The sequence below is a fragment of the Lontra canadensis genome, unplaced genomic scaffold, assembly GCF_010015895.1.
Source record: "Lontra canadensis isolate GAN:19392208 unplaced genomic scaffold, GSC_riverotter_1.0 scaffold1, whole genome shotgun sequence".
In the NCBI taxonomy this organism is placed as follows: domain Eukaryota; kingdom Metazoa; phylum Chordata; class Mammalia; order Carnivora; family Mustelidae; genus Lontra; species Lontra canadensis.
This window is the reverse complement of record NW_022630995.1, coordinates 88809486-88831484: the sequence shown is the minus strand read 5'-3', so window position 1 is coordinate 88831484 and position 21999 is coordinate 88809486. Positions and strand designations below refer to the sequence as shown.

At 39.0% G+C, this 21999-nt stretch overlaps 1 protein-coding gene and 1 long non-coding RNA gene across 2 annotated transcripts in view; one reads left to right on the top strand and one right to left on the bottom strand.

The window, feature by feature from the left end:
* The window catches only part of LOC116868387, a 56219-nt gene extending 41743 nt beyond the window's left edge, over window positions 1-14476 (top strand). Inside the window, exon 3 of the long non-coding RNA XR_004382807.1 lies at window positions 14344-14476. This is a non-coding gene — a long non-coding RNA (uncharacterized LOC116868387). The remainder of the gene's footprint in view (window positions 1-14343) is intronic.
* The window catches only part of FABP2 (fatty acid binding protein 2), a 35729-nt gene extending 18220 nt beyond the window's left edge, over window positions 1-17509 (bottom strand). The window contains exon 1 of the mRNA XM_032858656.1: window positions 17495-17509. The gene's annotated coding sequence lies outside the window, so the exon portion shown is untranslated. The remainder of the gene's footprint in view (window positions 1-17494) is intronic.
* Window positions 17510-21999: the final 4490 nt, after the last annotated feature.

Sequence of the window (21999 nt, the reverse complement as noted above, 5' to 3'; positions counted from 1 at the left end):
TCAGGTGCCCCAAGAATTTTTTTTAATTAATGAGCAATTAATGCAGGTAACTTAGAAAGTACAAAAAGGCATAAAGAAAAAATTACTCAAAGACTTATTATCCCACCAACTGTACATAATTAATATTATGTTTGTATACAATTCATCTAGTTTTAAGTATGTTTGAATACACTGACACATATATTTATGTGTGTGTGTGTGTGTATGTGTGTGTGTATATATATATATATATATATGTATATATATATTTCTATGGACCCATATGTATGTATATGTACACATAGGTATGTATATGTGTATACTCCTATAAGTTTGTTTGTGCATAGAGACCCATGCACATGACCCATGCACATATCTTCATTTGCTCAAGATTCATATTTTAGAAGGCTTCATTTGGCACCAAGTAGAGGAGGGATTTGAGGGACTCATCTGGAAGAAAAAGCTAATTAAATATTGCTATAACCTTGCTGAGAAATGAGAACTGAAAATAAGATGGTGAAAGTGAGACTGGAGAAAAGAGAAATACAGAGATGTGGGAATGCTCTAGATGGCTGTCAGACTAGATTAGCGGACAAGATAGCAGATGCCAGCTGTGCCAGATGTGTATGCTTTCTCCCAAGGGCATAAGGGCAGTTTTCTCTTTGCAGTGATATTATCTATATGGAAGACCAACCTTTGAAATACAGATAAAGTCCCTAAACAACCTCAGTCAGTCAGACATTGAAATTTGCCCCCAATGAATGTTTGTTCCTTTTTCAGTAGGCATTTGCTTCTTAAATCATCTCCCTGTTAAAGAAACAGATTAATTTAATAGAATCACTCTCTTTAAACTTAAATTGAACTTTTGCAGTCTGTTTATTCATCCATTCATTCCTCTGCTTATCCTTCTGTAACTAGGGGTTGAGTGAGCACAATTTATGGAGTTTAACTAAAATGCAGATTTATTTTTGTCTTTATCTTTCACTAGGAATTTTTTCCTGTGACTGCTTAAAAACCTAGGCAGTCCCTTGTGTTTTTCTGCCCATTCAAGTAATAAAATGTTCTATCAGGGCCTTGGAGTCACACAGCTCCAGGGGCACCACTTGCATTGTAGTCTTCGTGTATGAGTCTCCTAGAGTTTAGCTCCAGTAGATTCTTTTTTTTTTTTTTTTAAGATTTTTTATTTATTTGACAGAGAGAGAGATCACAAGTAGAGAGAGAGAGAGAGAGCGGAAGAAGCAGGCTCCCTGCCTAGCAGAGAGCCCGATGTGGGACTCGATCCCAGGACCCTGAGATCATGACCTGAGCTGAAGGCAGAGGCTTAACCCACTGAGCCACCCAGGCAGCCCCTAGCTCCAGTAGATTCTAATGGGAATTGTGCCCCTGGAATTTTGCAACAGGACCTTGAGTTCGAAAGCCACATTCATATCCAAACCATAGCTTTAATTCAATATTTAGGAATGTTTTGCCTTACATATTAAAGAATACTTTACTCTTTATTCAAAGGTGAGACATCTCATCTACACTCTACCTTCATTCCAGGGCCGGGCCCACAGGCAAGCCAGCAATTTTTGGGGAAGAGTCTTCCGTAAACCTTCTTGCTTCTGACCTCTAGGACTGGGTGGCAGAATGGAAGGTAGAGAGAGGTGGGGCCCCTTTTATTGCCCTGGCCCTCAGTCTAGCTCTCCAGATGTGGCAGTGCCTCATCCTCAGTGCCCCTCAACTTCTGCCTGCCAGCTGCTTGGTTGTCTCCAATCCTCTCAGACCATCCTCGTGGACAGGACACTTTTTTAAATGACCCCAGGATAATATTCCTACCATTAGTTTTCATCTAGTTCCTAGAATTCCCGCACTTTTGACCCACTCTGAGAGGAGTGTGCCATACATTCCTAGTCACCTGGCCCTTTCCTGCTGTATTAGTGTGCTTTAACAGGCACAGGTAAGAGGCAGACGTCATTACCTGGTACCCCTCACTCAGGACTGGGACTAGGGTGAAACTAGTGAGGCACTCGTCTTAAGAGCAAAATTAAAGGGGATGCCAAAATAATCAGCAAGGTAAATAATACTTTCATCAAACTTTTGAAAAAATAAATATTAATGGAAACAAATATGATGGGCAAGATATCAAATTTTATTTTTTTTTAAGATTTTGTTTATTTGAGAGAGACAGAGATAACAAGAGAGAACAGGAGTGGGGAAAAGAGGGAGAAGCAAACTCCCCACTGAGCAGGGAACCCATTGCAGGGCTTGATCCCAGGACCCTGGGGTCATGACCTGAGCCAAAGGCAGACATTTAACTGACTGGGCCACCCAGACACCCCAAGATATCAATATTTTACATAAAGACAGGGTTAGTGCAGGAGATCGTGAATTCTATGACTGTCTTGAGGTACATTGAAAACAATTCTGATCATTGTTCACCCACAGTGCATCTATCTTTCCAATGAAATTGTCCTCAAAAAAAAAAAATTCTCACAATTGCCATGATTCTTTATACCTATGTTGAAATTTGAGCTCTGTGGTTTTAGAGCTCCCTTTGAAATGTATTTTGCGTATTGTTGTATTGGTCAAAATTTCCAATTTAAATTATAGTCATTCATCTGTCATCCATCTAATCTACCCATCAACCCATCAGTCCACCCATTAATATACTAGGGTTGTATATGAAGGAAAATAAAGATGATCTTTGGGGGCACTTGGCTGGTTCAGTCAGAAGAGCATGTGACTCTTGATCTTAGGGTCATGAGTTCAAGCCCCACATTGGGTCTAGAGATTATTTAAATAAATACATAAATTTTTTTTAAAGGACGGTTTTCAAAAACTAATGACTAATCCATTTTAAGAGACGGCTAAACTAATGGCTATGAAATAGAAATATTTATAGTTACAAAGGGAATATGAAATTGGTCTGCCTCACCAAGTAGGCCCTGAGGCCATATTGATGTATAAAATTAAAGGGAGTCACAGTACATTTTACTCTCCTGTTAGAGATGTCCCTTAAAACATGCCTGTTACCAGCTTCCCTATTCTGCTTACATCTCCACCTCTACAGAGTCAGTTCTTATGGGCTCTTCTGAAACAGCTCATTCCGTACTTTCTGATCAGTTTGTTGGGAGTGTAAATAGAGACTCACCTTCAGAGGTAGAATGATGAGCCTGTATTGTTCAGAGGAAAATGAGGGATCTTCAAGCTACTAAATTGTCATTTCCTTTGTAAAGAGTGTTTTCAATTGTTTTAATATAGTGGATTAAGTCAAACTTTGTGCCAAAGAATACAGGTATGCCTGTCATTGTAGGCGCTGAGATTCTTTTGAAACTTATATTCAAAGTTATTTTTTTTTAAGCTGACGTATCAAAGGGGTAATTTAGTCCATAAACAGGTGTTGTCTATATAGCTGACTTCATACAGAGCTATTGACTCCAATGATTCTGAGTAGTTAGGAAGAAGTCTCCAAAATCAATTAAGGAACCGTTGGCCTGTTTGTGTAACCCAACACGGATTAGTAAGGTAGCCCCTAGAGTCCAGCTGCCCTGTATGGTTCAGTAACATCCAGGTGTCAGCTGTCGTTGCCTTGGTCCGTTGAATGACCCTGTTCTGTAAACACAGCCTAAAATGCACCTGGCTCACTAAACGGAACTGTAATATCCTGGCCACAGAAAAGAGGATTTTGCAGAACTCTTCCTGCTTGGAATAACATAATTGAGAATTGAATTAATCATGATCCAAAAAATTGTCTTAGCCCATGGCATAGGAATTCTAAAACCCCAAATGCCAAAACCTTACTATGTAAAAATAATACAAAAACAGACACATAAATTGAATTTCACAACATGTTGTTTTCCTAAAATATACTCTCTGAAGAGTTCTTGCAAATCAGTTCCTGCTGGTTTGTAAATGACCATACAACAGCCGTCCTGCAGTGGAGGCCGGTTTGTTCAGAGAATGAATTAGGGCCCAGTGACACCAGGGACTCTACAGCCCCATCGTGGCAAGTGAGCAGAAGGCCAGTGAAAATGAAGCATCTATGAAGTTCACATTTCTTAACAAACATCTTCCAAAGAACAAAATGGGAATTCAAGAAACATGTACAAGTTTACTTAATATTCTTAATTAACATGAGCATTGATGTGAAAGAATACATTTTACATACATATTTCAAATAACCAAATAAATCCCATTTTAGCCACTCCTAATTTGAAAAGTAGAATAGTACCATAGGAGGCTTACTCTTTTCATGCTCACTATTCCCAAAAGCACTAATGGCTCTCTGCCCTAAGCCCCGGAAGGCTTAGCCTGCAGGCTTTCCTCTGGTTGAGAACCATGCTCAGTCCTGGCTAGCAGGGCCTGCTGGAGGTGCCAGGGAATGAAGCCATCAGGAGCAACCCTCAAGTAATAATGGGCAGGAGCTGACAGATATCTAAGTGTCTTTGTCCCTCAGGTGGGATGACTTTGACATGTATTCTCTACAGTGTTCAAGAGGTCCCCAGTGATACTGAGCCTTGGTTGCTCACAGTAATAATCAGCTTATAATTCACCCTGTGTAGACTTCCTTTCTCCTCCTTCCCTTCCCATGTGACTTCTCTACTCCCTTACCAGTACCTGCTGGGATAACTTCCTACTTACACTCAAAATTCTTGCATCAGGGTTTGCTTCCAGGGACTCTAACAATTGCCAGTACTCTTGAAGATCCTTATTTTCATCCCAAATTTTAACGCTCTGTTTCTCTCCAACCAAGGGTAACTACTGCTTTGATTTTTTTGTTTGTTTATCACTGCTTTGCCTTTTTAATGGTTTAATTAGATATATTAAAGATATCAGTAATTGACAATACATGTTTAGGATTTCTTATTTTGAACTGAACAAATTTATTTCATAGTGTACATATCCTTCTGTAATTTTTAAAGAACTAACCATTATGTTTCTGAGACTCATCCATGAGTTGCTTTTTGTTGATATGTCAATAAAGCTCTGAATATTTCTGCCCATTGCTGCTGGCACACATGGACCAAGAGTTTACCTAGAAGTGAAATTACTGAGTAATAGATTCTGTGCATCTTTCTTTTTTTAAAGTCCCATTTCCTAGTAAAGACAGTAGTTCTAATACATATGTCTAATTTTGTTTCCTTTTAAGGTCTCACTAAAGCTTTTAAAAAGACAAAAATCCACAGAGATGGGGAAAAGAGATGAAGCAGTACCAAGAACATTTTTAAATCTGGACAGGACAGGAAAGGATGATGGATAAATGGTAAACGGCTTGGTAGAACTGAGAAAGCCAAACCTAAGTTAGGGTAAGGGGTGAAGGGAAGGAATTGGAAAACAAACTTAATTTACACCGCAGAATCTTCAGAAGACCCCATAATTGGTGGGATTAAAGGAGCTAGCTGAAATATAGTGAACTGACTGAAAGTTTAAAGAAGCAGTTAAATTCTCAAATCACCTTCTTTATGCTAAGCCCGTGAGCACTTCTCCCTCATAGTCAGCCGAGTTACTCTCCAGAGAAGCTGGGACAGAACTGACTGAGGAAAAGTAGACACAGCTGAGGACAAAAATACTGTAAAGAAACAGGAAGATTAATTGAATGTGTGCCTATTAACTATTGAGAGATCTACCCTGTTCACTTTTAGAACACTGGAAGCCAGGCCTTTACTCTCTGTATAAGATTTTAGAAGAGTCTTCTCTGGGGGATCTGACCAGCCCACGGAGAAAGACCTGAAGAAAATGTCATTGCACTTTCCCCAATAAATGGCCCACCTAGATCCCCCAAAGGGAAGTTCACAGTTGACAAGCTTACCAGGGCTTTAGTCACAAACCTTGAAAAAGGAACATTTAATTAAGGAAAAGAAATTTGTTTTTTTTTTAAAGATTTTATTTATTTATTTGAAAGAGAAAGAGTGAGAGATCACAAGCAAGCAGGCAGAGAGAGAGGGAGAAGCAGGTTCCTCAGGACCCCGAGATCATGACCTGAGCCAAGGCAGAAGCTTAACCCTCTGAGCCACCCAGGCACTCCAAAAAGAAATTTATTTGTGAAAAGAAATCTAATCTGAAAGAGAGAGCAAAACAAATTGATGAAATTCTTTTAGTTCTATGTTGGAAGAATAAAACCTCAAAAATAAAAGTAAGAGTGCAGGGCACCTGCATGGCTCAGTTGGTTGGACGACTGCCTTGGGCTCAGGTTGTGATCCTGGAGTCCTGGGATCAAGTCCTGCATTGGGCTCCCTGCTCAGCGGGGAGTCTGGCTCTCCCTCTCCCTCTGACCCTTCCCCTTCTCATGCTTTCTCTCTCTCAAATTAAAAAAAAAAAAAAATCTTAAGAAAAAAGTAGGAATGTAACCATCATTAGTATTTTCAGAAATTTAAGAGAATATGTTTCTTTGGAACAAAAATAGCATGCCATGAAAATCAAACAGAGAACCAGAAACCACTCTTAGAAATTAAAAATAAGATGGAGGAAATGAAATACTTAACAAAAGAGTTGGATGATAAAGAAACATCCCAGAAAATATATTAATAAGACAAAAAAAAAAAAAAGAAAATTAGAGGAATAGTCTAGGAGTCATAATGTTTAAGAAACAGAAATTCAGAATGTGAAGAATGGAAGGCAGGAAGCCATGTAGCATGTAAGTCACAAGAAAATTCCCCAAACTGAAAGATGATATTTTCCACACTGAGTGGGTCCACCAAGTACTTGGTACAGTGGGTGAGAATAGGACCACACTCAGGCACAAAGTGAAATTTCATGTATGTGGGGAGAAACAAATGATTTTATAAATTTCTGTGATTCTGGGGGGTAGGGTGAGGTGACAAGGACAGGTGCCATACACATCATAATCATAATGGGTTTAAATTTCTCAACAGCATACTGAAAGATGATCAAGGAGCATTGCCTTCAAAATGTAAAGGAAATTGTTGCTTACTTTTCTAATTTGGAATTCTATCCAAACTATCAACTGAGTATTAGGATGTTTTCCAGTTACACTGGAATATTTTCTCAAAAAATTTATCTCATAAACATCTTTTCTGAGAAGCTACTGGAGGACAAATGTGCATTTGAAACTTGGATTTAAAAAAACCCGTAAGACAGATTTAAAAAATTGGGGAAAAATAATACCAAATAACTTTTTCAAAGTGGTATATCAGTGTCCAATCCATAAAACAGTGTTATGTAAGAGTACCTTAGCCACATCTTCATTAATAATTATTTTTCCTCTAAAAATTTGATAGTGCTAATTGTGAATCTGTCAGCCTGACACATCATTTTTGTCTTATGGGAAAAGTTTTAAAAGAGCAATTTAATTCCTTTAATTATAATAATATATATAAAGATATAGTATAATAATATAATATATATAATACATATATTATATTATTATACTTAATACTCTAATTTTTACTACTGTAAATACATATTTTATATTTTTAGTCAGTTTCAATCAATTCTTTGTTTCTAGATGTTTTTCTATTATCTGTTACTAAAATTTTTTTCACTAATGTATAAAATCTGTCTGTTTTGGTTTTGTCTCCTCTTCTTTTTATTTTCTTGGTCATTAAACATGAAATATTTATTCACACTCACTAAAACTAGAAAAATACAAATTTAACAATGTGATAAAATATTCTTTCCTCCAAATATCTCCTCTTCATTTTGTATGTTGTAGGTCACTCACACCTAAATGGCTATTTTCACCCTGAACTTAATGACTCTAAGAAACTTTATATGTGTGCAACGTGTATGTATGAATCTATAGCTCTTACTACAGAAGTAATTTATGTTTATTGTTGAGAATCAGAAAATGCAGATAAGCAAAAAGGAGATAAGAACCTTCAATAATCCCTTCATTTAGGAATTGCCACTATTCATATTTATTTTAGGTTGGGTTCCCTGAGAGACAGACTTGAAGACAGATAACTCAGTGCAGCTTACTGGGGCGCTCTTGGGAAAACCCCAGTAAGTGAGTGGAGGCAGCAGGACTGGGAAGTGAGGAGAAGCTAGTCTGCTTTGTCATAGCAACCAAGTCCTTAACCAGTCCTCTGAGGAAGTCTGGAACTGGAAAAGCCCTTCAGAGTTGTGCCTCACTCAGACAAGGGGGTTGGAGTTTTGTTCTGAACTCTCATCGCGCAGGGACAGGACAGTTTGCCTCTGGAGAGAAGGTGCCACCAGGAGCTGGGCAGCTGCTCCCTTAGGCCTGGGACAATTTCTTGGCCCAGCTGTAAGCTGACACTGGCAGCTGCCGATGGTCCCAACAGCCTGGGCAGTGAGTTCCTTGTGCGTATATACGTGGTGTGGCATGTGTAGGGCTGGGGTGGAAGTGGCTGGGGTGAGAGGTCAATCTTGTCAGTACATCCAGCATCCAGTAAAGTCTACCTCTTGCCTTACGTGGATCAACTTGCTTAATATAATAAGTCCACTTCATCTGGAAACAGTTCCTCAGGGCGCCTGGTTGGCTCAGTGGGTTACAGCTTCTGCCTTCAGCTCAGGTCATGATCCCAGGGTCCTGGGATCCAGCCCTGCATCGGGCTCTATGCTCCTCGAAGAGCCTGCTTCCTACTCTCTCTCTGCTTACCTCTCTGCCTACTTGTGATCTCTGTCTGTCAAATAAATAAAATAAAATCTTAAAAAAAAACAAAAACAAAAATACCCAGTTCCTCGAGGATGCTGATGGGTCTTTCTTTCTGGGGAAACGCGGATGGTTAGTGTGGAGAGCTGTTAGCCCCAGGAAGGCAGCTCTCCTTGGGGAGATGACTGAGTTTATAATCTCTCTCTTCCATTCCGCATTCTAGATTTGCCTTGCCTTAGGAGATTTCCCCGAGGAGCCTGGGACTCTGGCTCACACTGTGGCAGCCGTACTTATCCATTTTCCTCCAAAGTTTAGGAAAGAAATACTAAAGGACTCTTCAGTGGATCATCAGGGTACCAAACCTATTTTTTCCTGCTCCCACAGTGCGAGAGCAACCCTATCTTCTGACACTCTGTCATTAATTATTCCTGCCATCTGGATGGTGACTTCTTTCCTTCTCTATTGGCCTCTTGGGAATAGAGCTCCTAATTCATAGAGGCCAGAGCTGGGCTGGGAAATGGTGGCAACAGGGCAACTTTTACTTTTACTCTTTGTTTCTCAGACCCCTGTATTCTCCATGTTGAAGCCAGAGCACCATGTAATGGTTATTTCTAAGTATATGCTGTATCCCGGAGGCTGGTGTCCCTTTCTGCCAGTGTGTGCACATATCCATTCCTTAGGCAAAATTCCTGATTTAGATTTGATGACCAAATGACCATAGTAAAATCAGCTCACACAGATGAAAGTACGTGTTCCTTTCGAGGTCTAGGCCACGACAGAACACCCTGGGCCGTCTACAAATGCTCTCCGCCTATTCCATTCCAAATTGTTTGCTCTGCCTGGCAAGTAGCAGCCTGGGTTAGTTCTGCTCAGGAACCCTGCTCTGGAATGGAATGGATTCTGATGTGGAATTGTCCTGGCAAATAGCTTGTAAAAAGAAGGATGTAATTGTAGCCGGGAAACGCAAAGGGAAACATTCGTTAATATCTCACTGTCCTATAATAGTTAAAAATCCCTAGTGGGGAATAATAAACTTTATATTCCAAAAAAATAAATTATATCTTCCAAGAAGAAAGGAGTCTGTTTCTGAAAGAGGTCAGTTTGGGCAACTTGAAAATGGTAATACAAACTTCAAAGAAAACAGTTCTTCTGACATAGGTAGCCTAATGAATGATTAACTGGCTGAAATGTCACTGATAGTTATGACTGTGCTGTCTATCAAGCTTGTTTAGGGCAAATAAAAGAGCACTTAGAGAATTATGCTGGAATAAGCAGATTCCAGCAAATGCTGTTTGTCCTCCTTTGCAATAAAACATTCACCTCAGCCTTTCTTTTTTTTTTTTTCCCCTCACATAAGAGATAACCAAAAATTGGTGATGGCTTTCTGTTTAATTGGTATGCATAGGGGGTAACATGGAGGAAGGAGGTCTAGAAGGAGAAAGAGGAATAGATAGACTAAGTAAGGATCATCCACAAGAAAAACTCCCAGCTGGGCTGTCATCGGATCTCCATCCCCTTGCTCAGTGGTCGGGGAAGGGCATGCTGCTTCTCCAGCAGGACAGCAGAATGAGGATGTATGTTTGCGGGCCAACAAAGATGGTGCGGGTGATGTCCACACTGTGATCTCCATTGATCTGGGGTCAACAGCTCACATAGAAGGGCCTGAAGTGACCTTTGCTCAGAAACAGGTGGTGAGCCCATTCTGCTGTGACAGCACTGACAGGGACTTTGCCGAAGGGACTTTGTAGTCAGACCAGAGTTCATCTTCTGGCTCTGCCAACTGCAAGCTGTATGGCTTTGGATAAGTAACCTAATTTCCTCTGCTTTGTTTTCTTGTCTGAAAAATTGGGACAAAATTATCTACATGATGAGACTTGTAAGGATAAAATGAGTTAGTGTATGGAAAAGGCCTGGCACATAGTTACTGTTTAATAAATGTTCACCTCCTTCTCTCCACTCTGCTAGGAGGCCTTGCTATAATGCAGAGGATGATTCTCTGGTAATTCTATAGAAGAGTCCTCCATAGGCATGAAATCACCTTCCAGTGGTGCCCAGGACCCAGGCATTATGGCTCTTGCGGGCCGACTAAGGTGCAGGGCTCAGGGCAGAAGGATGTTTACTATACCTGTGGCAGGGCAGTCATCAGGATCTCTTCCCTGGCCAGGGTAGAGCTCTTCCCCTGGAGAGTTGGAATAGCCCTTTTCCCATCTGGAATGTACCCTAGGGTTTGAAGAAGCTCCACGCTACAGCAACAAGGAAGGTACCTCTTCTTCTAAATCTCCTTGAAATGTTTGCTGTCTGTGATAGACTTGAAACAGGCTGCTTTTCCTCAGGGACGCTTTTTTGCCTGTCTTCCCCAGGGCCTCTCTCGAAGCTGGACTGATCCCTTGGTTCTTTTTTTTAAAAGATTTTATTTATCTATCTATTTATTTATTTATTTGCCAGAGAGAGAGAGAGAGCACACAAGCAGGCAGAGTGGCAGGCAGAGGCGGAGAGAGAAGCAGGCTCCCTGCCAAGCAAGGAGCCTGATGCAGGACTCGATTCCAGGACTCTGGGATCATGACTTGAGCCGAAGGCAGCGGCTTAACCGTCTGAGCCATCCGGCATCCCTGATCCCTTGGTTCTGATAGTGAACAGTGGTTGTCAGACCTCTGGTGTGGCAACCTGTAGGAATCTTTGCCTTCCCAAATTGCTCCTGGGTGTTGAGTCAACCCATCAGGACATAGACGATAAATCAGAACAAGAACCTTTGCCCTTACTCCCAGATCTAGAAACAATTTGGTGAATTACCAGTAAGCAATATTTATCACATACAGAATGTCAGCTCTCCCTTTGCCCCTCTCGGCCTAGGGCATGCCACACCCAATTGGTTTTTGTTCCAACCATGAGAGGACTTAATTTCATCGATCTGGCCTGCTGCAGTTAAGTGTTCTCCAAGCACATGATCTGTGAGGAGGAGGAAGAGGACTGGTAGTGGATCTAATCTTTCAAGGTCTTTCTTAAGCAACTGTAGATAATATAGAAGAATAGGAAATTCTGGAAGCCATCATTTATTTATTGATTTACCCCACAACTTATTTTTTAAATTTTCATTCCAGTGTAGTTAACATACAGAGTTATATTAGTTCCAGGTGTGCAATATAGTGATTCCACGCTTCCATATATTACTCAGTGGTCATTAAGATAAATGTGTTTCGATTCCCATCACTTATTTCACCAATCCCCCCACCGACCTCCTTTCTAGTAACCACCCATTTGTTCTCTATAGTTGAGAATCTGTTTTTTGATTTGTCTCCTCTCTCTCTCTTTTTTTTTTTTATCTTTGCTCATTTATTTTATTTCTTAAATTGTAGGTGTGAATGAAATCATATGGTATTTGTCTTTCTCTGACTGGCTTATTTAGCTTAGCGTTATACTCTCTAGATCCACCCATGTTATTATAAATGGCAAGATTTCATTCTTTTTAATGGCTGAATAATATTCCATTGTATACATATACTACATCAAAATCAAAAGCATCTGCAAACAAAGGTAAAAACCAACAAAACTAGAAGAAAATCTACTGCGTAGGAGAAAGTATTTGCAAATGACATATCTAATAAAGGGTACAGAGCTTATGCAACTCAACACCCAAAAAACAAATAATTCAATTAAAAAATGAGCAGAAGACATGAAGACATTTCTCCAAAGGAGATATCCAGATGGCCAGCAGACACATGAAAAAATGCTCAACAGCACTCATTTTCAAGGAAATGAAAATCAGAACCTTATGAGACATCACCTCACACCTGTCAGAATGGCTAAAATCAAAAACTCAAAGCAACAAGTGTTGGTGAAATGTGGAGGAAAAGGAACTCATTCGCTGTTGGTGTGAATGCAAACAGTATAGCTGCTGTGGGAGACAGTATGGGGGTTCCTCAAAAAGTTAACAATAGAACTATCCTACAATCCAGGAATTTGCACTACTGGGTAATTACCCAAAGAATAAAAAAAATTGAAGGTGTATATGCACCCCAATGTTTACTGCACCATTATTTATATTAGTCAAACTATGAAAGCAGCCATGTGTCCATGAATAAATCACTGGAAACCATCATTAGCCTACTTCTCTTACTGTTGAAATTCAATCTTTTACTTCTCTCTTTCCTATGTAGATGGAATATGTTGTACTTTTGTTGAGATGAAAAATCCAGGTAATTAGAGAGAGGATAGAATTTTCAACGAGTTGCTCTTCCAACTTCTAGGAGTCCTTCTAATAAACGTGTTCATCACTGAATCATTACTTCAGTGGCTCTGTGTGGCTAGGCCTTTAGTCTTAAGATCGTAAGCAGTTAGAAGAAAAGAGCAATGTTTTAGATCAGTAATTCCCAAATTTCAGCGTCCATTAGAATAACCTGGAGGGCTTATAAGAAACTCATCTTGCTCAGCCTGACCCTTGGCAGATCAGGCCCAGGGCCTGAGCATCTGCATTTTTAACAGATGCTGCTGGTGCTGAGGTCCGGGAACCACACTTTGAAAATTGCCGATTTATATAACAAAAGCCTGACCATTTGGAACTGTTAGAGAGCAGAACTATTTTGTAATGCAAAGTATGGCATATGTGATGGGGACAGACTACTAATAATGAAGCAGCTGAGTCATTGAGACTCAGTTTCATCATCACAAAGTCAGGAATGAGAATAATGCCTGTATCACAGAACTGCAGGCAAGATGGGATAAGGTCACGTGTGACAAAGAGCTTGGTAAATGGCAAAGCACAGTCTAAGTTTAACAGATCCTGGATGTGGCTTCAATAGTCAGGTTTTCTCTTCTTGAGAATAAAAGCTTTTATTTTAACTTCTGGGATAGAAATCTTTCATCATCACCATCATCGTGCTAATAGTAATGATAATCGTGGTCTTCTGGTCTCCTAGTGTACTTTCTGGGCTGGGCACTTAATACATTTTGTTTATAGCTTCCGAAAACCTTATGTATTTTATCATATAAATTTTTAATCATATTTTATCACATAAGTATCATATTTTATCATATAAATTTTTGCTTACTTAAAAGGAATATAGACAGAATTTAAATTTTTTTCCAAGATGGAGGAAGAGGCCACGAAGTAAGCAGAGCATGCAGCCAAAAGCTCAAGAGGGCAAGGAAGTGGCCTTTAGCAGGAAGGCAGCTGTGCTGACCCATTTTAGACTGTGGATCTCCTGTTTTAAATCCATACATTTGTGGGTAGGATTTTTCCTACCAGTGACAGGAAACTAATACAATGTCTTTGCAAGGAAAGTTTTAGAAAATTGAGTACAGAAGGGATGTTGACATATTTCATTGTCCAGGTGTAGTACATGTGAAAATCAATGCCCACCGGTAGTGTCCAGGTACTGTCTCTTCGTGTTCAAGTTCAGGAATCGTCTGCTTGTGTTTTTCATTGTCATATGTGATCCTCCTCTCCTCCCAAATTTCATAATCTCTGCTGAGAGAAAAAGAGAGCAACTCTCTTATACTCACAGTGTTGTGGCTCTTTAGAAACTGTTTGTACGAAAATAGTATCTTGTTGGTTTTGCAGTTCCCTGATACCATTTATCTGTGTTGGTTATATTATTTCTCTAGCACCAGCACATCCCATGTACTGCTTACGCATCCCGGCTATCAGTGAGCCGACCGTCATCCGGGGGTGATCAGCATCAATGCAAGTCTTAGAATAGGCAGAAGAAAAATAGGAATGATAATTTTTGGTCTTGTTAAATCTGCTTTTTCAGAAATTGATAATACAAAATAGGACAACATATCTTACAACTACGTTTTTCCTGAATTTTTAGGCCACATTTACTGCATTACTCCCTAAAATGGGATCTCATTCAGTGTTGACTTCACTTCTGCCTTCTCTACAGCCACTGGCAGGTGAGTAAGAAGAACGTTCTGACTCGTACATTACGTCCTTCCAACAGCACAGCCTATGACAGACTCGGGAAAGCAGATTTACTGCACTGATCAGAAGCAGGAGAGGCCATTGATAGAAAAGGCCCATTTTGCAGAACGACAGTCTAGAAGTACCTTCTAGGAGATAGGCACAGCACTCCGAAAAACCCTCGTGCTGCTGGCTTGTGTGGAGCATTGTGGAGATGGTTAGGTAAGTGAAGTGTTTGAAGCAAGTGCAAAGGTTGGAGAACATGTTCTGGTTAAATGGGTTTGCTAACAATCCCTGCCTCAGCCCCTTCAGAAGCTTAGATCTTGAGACAGGCCACATATCCAGACACTTACCTAGGATTTTGGACTTAAAATGGATCAGGATTAGAAAGGTAAAGAAAAGAAAAAAATCTCCAGCATTCACTGCTTTTTATTGGATCCATTTAAACCACTTAAGGACTGTGGAGTGGTGTGGCCATCACTCTCCAATTGGGTGTCTGACTGAGTTGAGTGAGAGGTGGAACAAAAGGCTGAGTGTTGTTTTAGGGGTGTTCCTTCATTTGGAAATACAAGAATGAGGTATTAATGATTTCTCCCAATAGCCTCTATCAGAGTTCTGTTGTCTCGATTTCTTGGGGATCTGATCCTAGTCTTATGGCTTCTGACTTCATGCACTATGAATTGCTTCCTCTTGTGTTTTGCAGTTTTGAATTAGGAATTTGTCTTTAGTGGCATAACTTCTATAGACATTTTATGGGTCTATTTGGGGTTATGTTCTTCCAAAAACAATTTACCTTTGTTTTTGCCTGGTATCTAAGGGATATTACTGGCTTGCGACTTCTTTTGTGATTGTAATCTAATTTGGGTAGTCCTGGATCATATTCAAACGTCAAATCTGTGTTAATGAGGATGAACCCAATGTTATTATTAGCCCAGATTAAGACAGGCATGCTTCCTTTGTTTTTCTGTGTCTCCAAGTAGATTTCTTCTGTATCCCACAAGCCCCCTTCCACCTTCTTAATGTTTAGTGAGGGCGTAACTCTTCACAAGTTTCAGCCTTACTTGGAGAGCCAGTACCCAAACACTGTTTCCTTCTTCGGTGGGTATTAAGCCCCCTTCATGATTTGGTCTGCAAATATTCCTAGATCTGACATAATATCAGTTCATATGCTGACTGATTTATTTCTTAAGTAGCTTTATTTTGGTCTCTGGAGAGTTCTCTTTCTTAAGAGTTCAAATATACACTTATTAAAAAACATTTTAAAATTTTATACGCTTATATTTATGTATTATGTTATAATATTTATATTTAACTATTATACTAATACTTCATAAATAGTTTAAATCATCATTCATAATTATAAAACATAATTATTTAAATAAATAGTGGGAAGACCTTCAACTTCTCTAGTCTGCTTTTAGATTTTCACATACTCTTTCTTCTGCCTAGAATGTTCTTCTTCCTTTTCACGTGGCTAAACCAGATATCTCACCCTTAAAGAAGTCAATTGTGAAGCCTCAGTTTGGAATTAAGTACCCTCCACTCCCCACCCTCAGTGCACAAATGTAACTATCCGTTGTATTTGGCCTCCATTGGGCTAGAAGCTCTGTGAGGCCATGCTTGTTTAGTTTACCCCAGCTGGATACGGAGTAGAGAACCAACTATTTGCGAATGAGTGAGCATCTTCTGCTTACTTTTGTATGCTTATTTATTTATTTATTATTTTTATTTAAAAAAATTACTTAAATTTAATTTAGTAAACATGTATTAGTTTTGGGAGTAGAGTTTAGTGACTCATCACTTGCTTACAACACCCAGCGCTCATTACATCCAGTGCCCTCCTTAATGCCCATCACCCAGTTACCTCATTTCCCCGCCCAGTTCCCCTTCAGCAACCCTGTTGGTTCCCTATAGCTAAGAGTTTGTTATGGTTTGCTGTCTTCTCTGTTTTTATCTTACTGTATTTTCCCTTTCCCCTTTTGTTTTTTAAATTTCTTAAAATTTCTTAAATTTCACATGAGTGAAATCATTTGGTATTTGTCTTTCTCTATTTCATTTAGCATAATACACTCTAGCTCCATCCATGTCCTTGCAAATGGCAAGATTTCATTCTTTTTGAAGGCTGAATAATATTCCATTGTATTTATATACCACATCTTTATCCATTCATCTGTTGATGAACTTCTGGGCTCTTTCCATATTTTAGCTATTGTGGGCATTGCTACTTTATACATTGGGGGTGTGTGCCCTTTCAAATCACTATTTTTGTGATTCTAGGTATTTATCCTTTGGATAAATAGTTTTATCAATAGATACCAATAGAATCCTTTGGATAAATACCTAGAAGTGCAATTGCTAGACTGTAGGGTAGCTCTATTTTTAACTTTTTGAGGACCCTCCATACTGTTTTCTAGAGTGGCAGGGATAGAGAGAAAGAGGCACCTTCTCACACTGTTGGTGGGGAAGCAAACTGTTGCTTATTTATTTTTAAGTGTAAATCTTATCTTTTCTGTAAGATTACTGGCCTCTAGACTTTATGAATTTTCCTTGGTTTGTAGCAATATGGTAAAACTGCCATTCAGAGTAATGACACTAATGGTTAGCAATTTATTAATGAAAGTCTGATAGCTAACTTATTTTTCACAATAGAAAACAAATTTTTTTTCCTAAAACTTGCTTTATTCAGCTTGTTTTTTCATCTTAAATTTCACTTTTTAAAAAAGATTTTATTTTATTTGACAGACAGAGATCACAAGTAGACAGAGGCAGGCAGAGAGAGAGGAAGGGAAGCAGGCTCCTCGCTGAGCAGAGAGCCTGATGTGGGGCTCGAGCCCAGGACCCTGGGATCACGACCTGAGTGGAAGGCAGAGGCTTTAACCCACTGAGCCCCCCAGGGGCCCCAAATTTCACTTCTTGTCCAACTAAGAATTTCTAAAAACTCTGTATTGATTTTTGTTTCCCTTCACTGGAATTACTTTCCCCTTTCTTTATAAAAAAATTCAATTTTATATCAGGTGACAAAGTATGGAAATCCATTCTTTCGCTCAATATTTGTTGAGTACCTTTAAAGTACAAGAAAGATGCAGAGATGCTGGTAACTTAGGAGGGCTGTGTGATTATAGCAGGTTTTCTTAGGGCCACAGGAGAATCAAATATGTTTGAAGGCCTGGGGTATGGAGCTAGAATAGAAAAGAGAAGCAGAGGTTTCAAGAAAAAGGGAATAATGATAGGACACAGTCTCCCTTTCATTGCCCAGGAAAATTTATAACTTATTCTAACAACTGAGTAGAACACCCTTAGAAACCACTCCTATTGGCTTGTGTGCACGGGTGACGGAGAGTATGAGTGAGAGAGCATTTGTAGCTGAGGCAGTCGCTGACCATGTTTTATGCCTTTCCTTCTTGGGCTAGGCAGATCAGCGAGACCAGAGAAGTTCTGAATTTCAGAGAGCTGGTTGGTAAAGGGTGAATATTGTTTCTTACAGGCTTATGTTAGATCGGTGTTACATAAAACCTAAAAACACTCCTGCTGGGTAAGGGGAAACAGTGATGAGAAGTGAAATATGTTTTAAAAGTAATTAATATTGGGGATATGAAGGTTGAAAGTTATTGTAACAGTCCTTGTTTATTGCTTCTCCCCTGCCATTGGCCATGGAAGCTTGTCCTTTACATGGCAATTTAGAAAGAGGAATCCTAAAAGGTGCCATTGGGATTGCTGTCAGATGATTGAGAATCAACTTAGTTCCTGTATATTTTGCGTGCGCGCGCACACACACACACACGCACACAGTTAAAATGAGGCAAGTCAGAGAGAAAAAATCATGCATGCCATTTAATTAATCAGATTTCTTTTAGTTTCAAATAATTATTTTGATTCCATGCATAACCTTTGTGAATGTTTATTTTGAAAATGTGGTTTGTGAACTGGAAAGATAGCTCTTGTTTGTTTGCCAAGGCTGAATGTAGCTTACAATCAGAGAATATTCTCTTTAAGTTCAAAGAGTTTCTGTTAATTTAATGTCATGTGCCTTAAGAATAGAAAATCATACCCTGACATTTGCATATATCAAACATAGCAATTCCTGTTTGCTGAGAAGGAAGCACAGCTAATAGCAAGAATGTGAATTCAAGAGAGTTGTCAAATACTTCCTTTTTCTACAGAAAGGGGTGATGTCTCCATGGTTGGAATATCGGAGACTTCAAGTGACCAGTTATTGTTTGGAGAACATCTTGATGAAATGATCACTGATCAAAGAGGAAGCAAGAATTAATTCTCTACTGATTATTCCCATTTTGCTTTTCTTTAGCTAGTAAAATTTTTTTAAAATGCAGTTTTATTCATTGTTCCCGGGAAGGTATTACTTCTTTGAAAAATCAGGGACTCTGGCGCCCCCAAGTGGTCAGGAGATCTAAACTATTATTTTACATGAGCTTTCATTTCATTTTTGTCTTCGGTTTTGTGAATTAGGCATAGCCTAGATATTCTGTTCCACATGAAGAGGGCTTGTCTAGTGGCAAAACTGAATTATGAATCAAAAACGCGAAATTTAATTATACCTCCACATCTCTACATTAGCAGCAGAAGCATGGTAGTATCTGGGGTTCTGTGAAGGCCTATCATTTGCTATGATCAGATGAACTCCAGGAATGTTAACAGTAAAAACCCAAACAAAACCAAATCTGCTAGGTCAAGGAAATTTTACCTCTAATGCTTCTAGATAGTCCATTTGATCCACCAAGAATGGATCTGAGACCTTTTACAATTAAAATTCAAAAAGAGAACTAAATGGAATAAATACCTGCTTTGAAACTAGACGTGTCTGGACTCAAATCCAGCTCGTGCCCTTTGAAGTATGGAACTCCTCCACCTTAGCTCCTCCTGCAACAGGAGACTGGGAATAATCACTCTTCATGGAGCTGTTAGGAGCTTGATGTGAAGAAGGTATAGAAAATGTTGCCCTCAGATTGGTAGCAAAGGATGTTAATACAAAGAAGACTATTACTGAGAGGGGTCTTGGTTAAGGAAAGGATTTGATTAAATCACATTTTTTTCAGCTAATAGGACCACAGGTTAGCTTGACTGAGGTCTCTCAAACCATTGGGTCCGTTCTCCCTGCCTAAAATTCCCCTAAAAATCACACAATACTCATACCTACTTGTTCATTCTTCTTTTTATTTTTACAAAGCATAGCAAAATGAGTTAACAACCGACAGGTGAAGAGTTTGCGCAACAGAAGACCACCCTGACCATCTCTTGATTTTATGGGCATCAGAGGTGGGGAGGTGTTCCTTTAAAGTGATTTTGTCATAGAAGAGTCATTGGAAATGGTTCTTATGGTGGGGGAGAGGAAACACATGAAATCAACAGTCGCAGTTATTTAAAAGGACTTAAAAGCTAAACATAATATACATAATAACTCCTTTATCCTAGTACAAAAATAGTGCCAGAAACTATATATTTGTTCAAATATATTGAAAAAGGTATAAGAATACAAATAGATATTAACAGTGGCTAGTGATGATTCATAAGGTTTTCTTTTCTTAAACTGTAATAGAAATTTATATTTTCAACTATTTACACTGCTTTCAACGACATTTATTAAGACACGTTTACACAGGCTTTTGAGAAACATATGGAAAGGTGAAGTGAGCTTTATTACTTTCTTCCTTGCTCCCTGTAGGGGAGCAGAAGGGGTCCAAAACTGTGCACAATTTAACAATCTAAAAGAACTCTGAGTAATCTCTACCTGGCTAGCATATGGGGAAAAAAAAAACAAAAACAAAAACAAAACTCAATATAGTAGAATATATGACTCCTTACATAATGTGTTCTTTAAGCTACCAACAGGGTAAATGATGCATATTTGTTAGAAGACAGGATATTCACTGATGGAGTCTTAGTAAGTTCCAGGTAAAGAAGGTCCTTGGAAAACGGTCTATAATACATATGTTATAGATGACAATGCAAGTGATATAATGTACCCTATATTTTCAGGTTCAGTTGGCAGGATCAGAAGCTGATAAGTCTCTCATCTCGCCCTTTTTGCAGACTGTGGGCAACTTGAGGTCACTGCTCTATTTCCACGGCGGAGCACAGTGCCTGTTGTGTCACAGGGACTCAATAAAGGGTGGACCATTCCATGTCTGATACTGAGCAATTCAGTTATACCACCTGATTTCAACTACACTCATTCACAGGAGACGACGGCAATTTCACCTTTTCCTCTTCTCATCTTAAAATCACTCTTGTAATCAAATCAAAATAAAAACCAAAACAACAGCACTGCTTATGATGACCTATCAAGCATTAGGAGTAAAATCTGGTGAAAAACACAGAAAACTTGAAAATCAGATCGGAGTATGTCTAACATTTGTGCTCTGTGCTGAAAATAAAGGCACTTTACCGCTAGGCAAGAACAGATCTGTGACCAGTTTCCTCCCAGATCTCAAGATTTCCAGTGTATTTTCATACACTTTCTAATCTCAGTACTCTTATCTAATAGAAACTATTCTTCACGATTAACAAATAAGTGGTGACAACATCACTCCCAGAGTGTGTACCTTGAGGCAAGGTACTCAAAATCTCACATTCACTTGTGATCTGCATGAGAAACCAAATAAATGTATTATCTTTTTTTCAGTCTTTGAAACAGAGGAAGTGACATGTGGGATTAGATACCGTGCTCTGCAGCCCAATATCCCACTTCTGACAGTGGTCTCCAGGGCCCATTAGGGCTGCTGTGGTGGCTGTCTTCTGTGACATCCTTCATGAAGACAGAGGTTTTGCCCAAACATAACTCCTCTAATAACACTTGTTCAGGCACACAGAGGTTAAGTGACTCACACAGGTTCACAAAGGACTGTGACTGGCAAGGGCCAATACTGCGAAAAATATAAGGCCTGGCAATTTTATAGACATCTTTTAACGACTTAGTAAAATAGTGGGCACTTTTGGGGCTGAAAATTGAAATGATATGTCATTATTCAGCTATAACTATAACAACTTCAGGAAAAAACCAGCTTCTTACTAGTAATACAGATACATTGCAGGGGAGGAAGGACTATAAATATATTTTTTCCAACTTGGGAAGATACTGGAAAAAAAAATTCACATAAGAACAAAAGCTTCGATTTGTGCCCATGTACCAGATAACCTACGTATGGAATGATTTTCCTAAAAAGTAAAAATTATTTGAACCATCTAACTGGTCCTAAAGAAGTATTCTTGTAAGAACTAAAACTTCCAACAATATGGCGCTACCCAACTTCTTTTAATTGCTAAACTAGTAAAGTAAAATAAACCATTATCTAAAGGATACCAAATAATTTCTAATCTACATAGAACTTCTTGTTTGTTAAAATGGCACACATTCAAAACCTCCATACATACATCTCAGTGACATATTAGATGGGTCTAAAAAACTACTAAAGTACATGATTACAGATTTTAGCATAACTGCTAAATCACAAGGTGTATGATAAAAACGTTACTAAAGACTGCTCTTCTTTAAATGATTTTTCTATACTAAAGAATTATGTCTGCATGCATGGGTGTATACCAGTATATA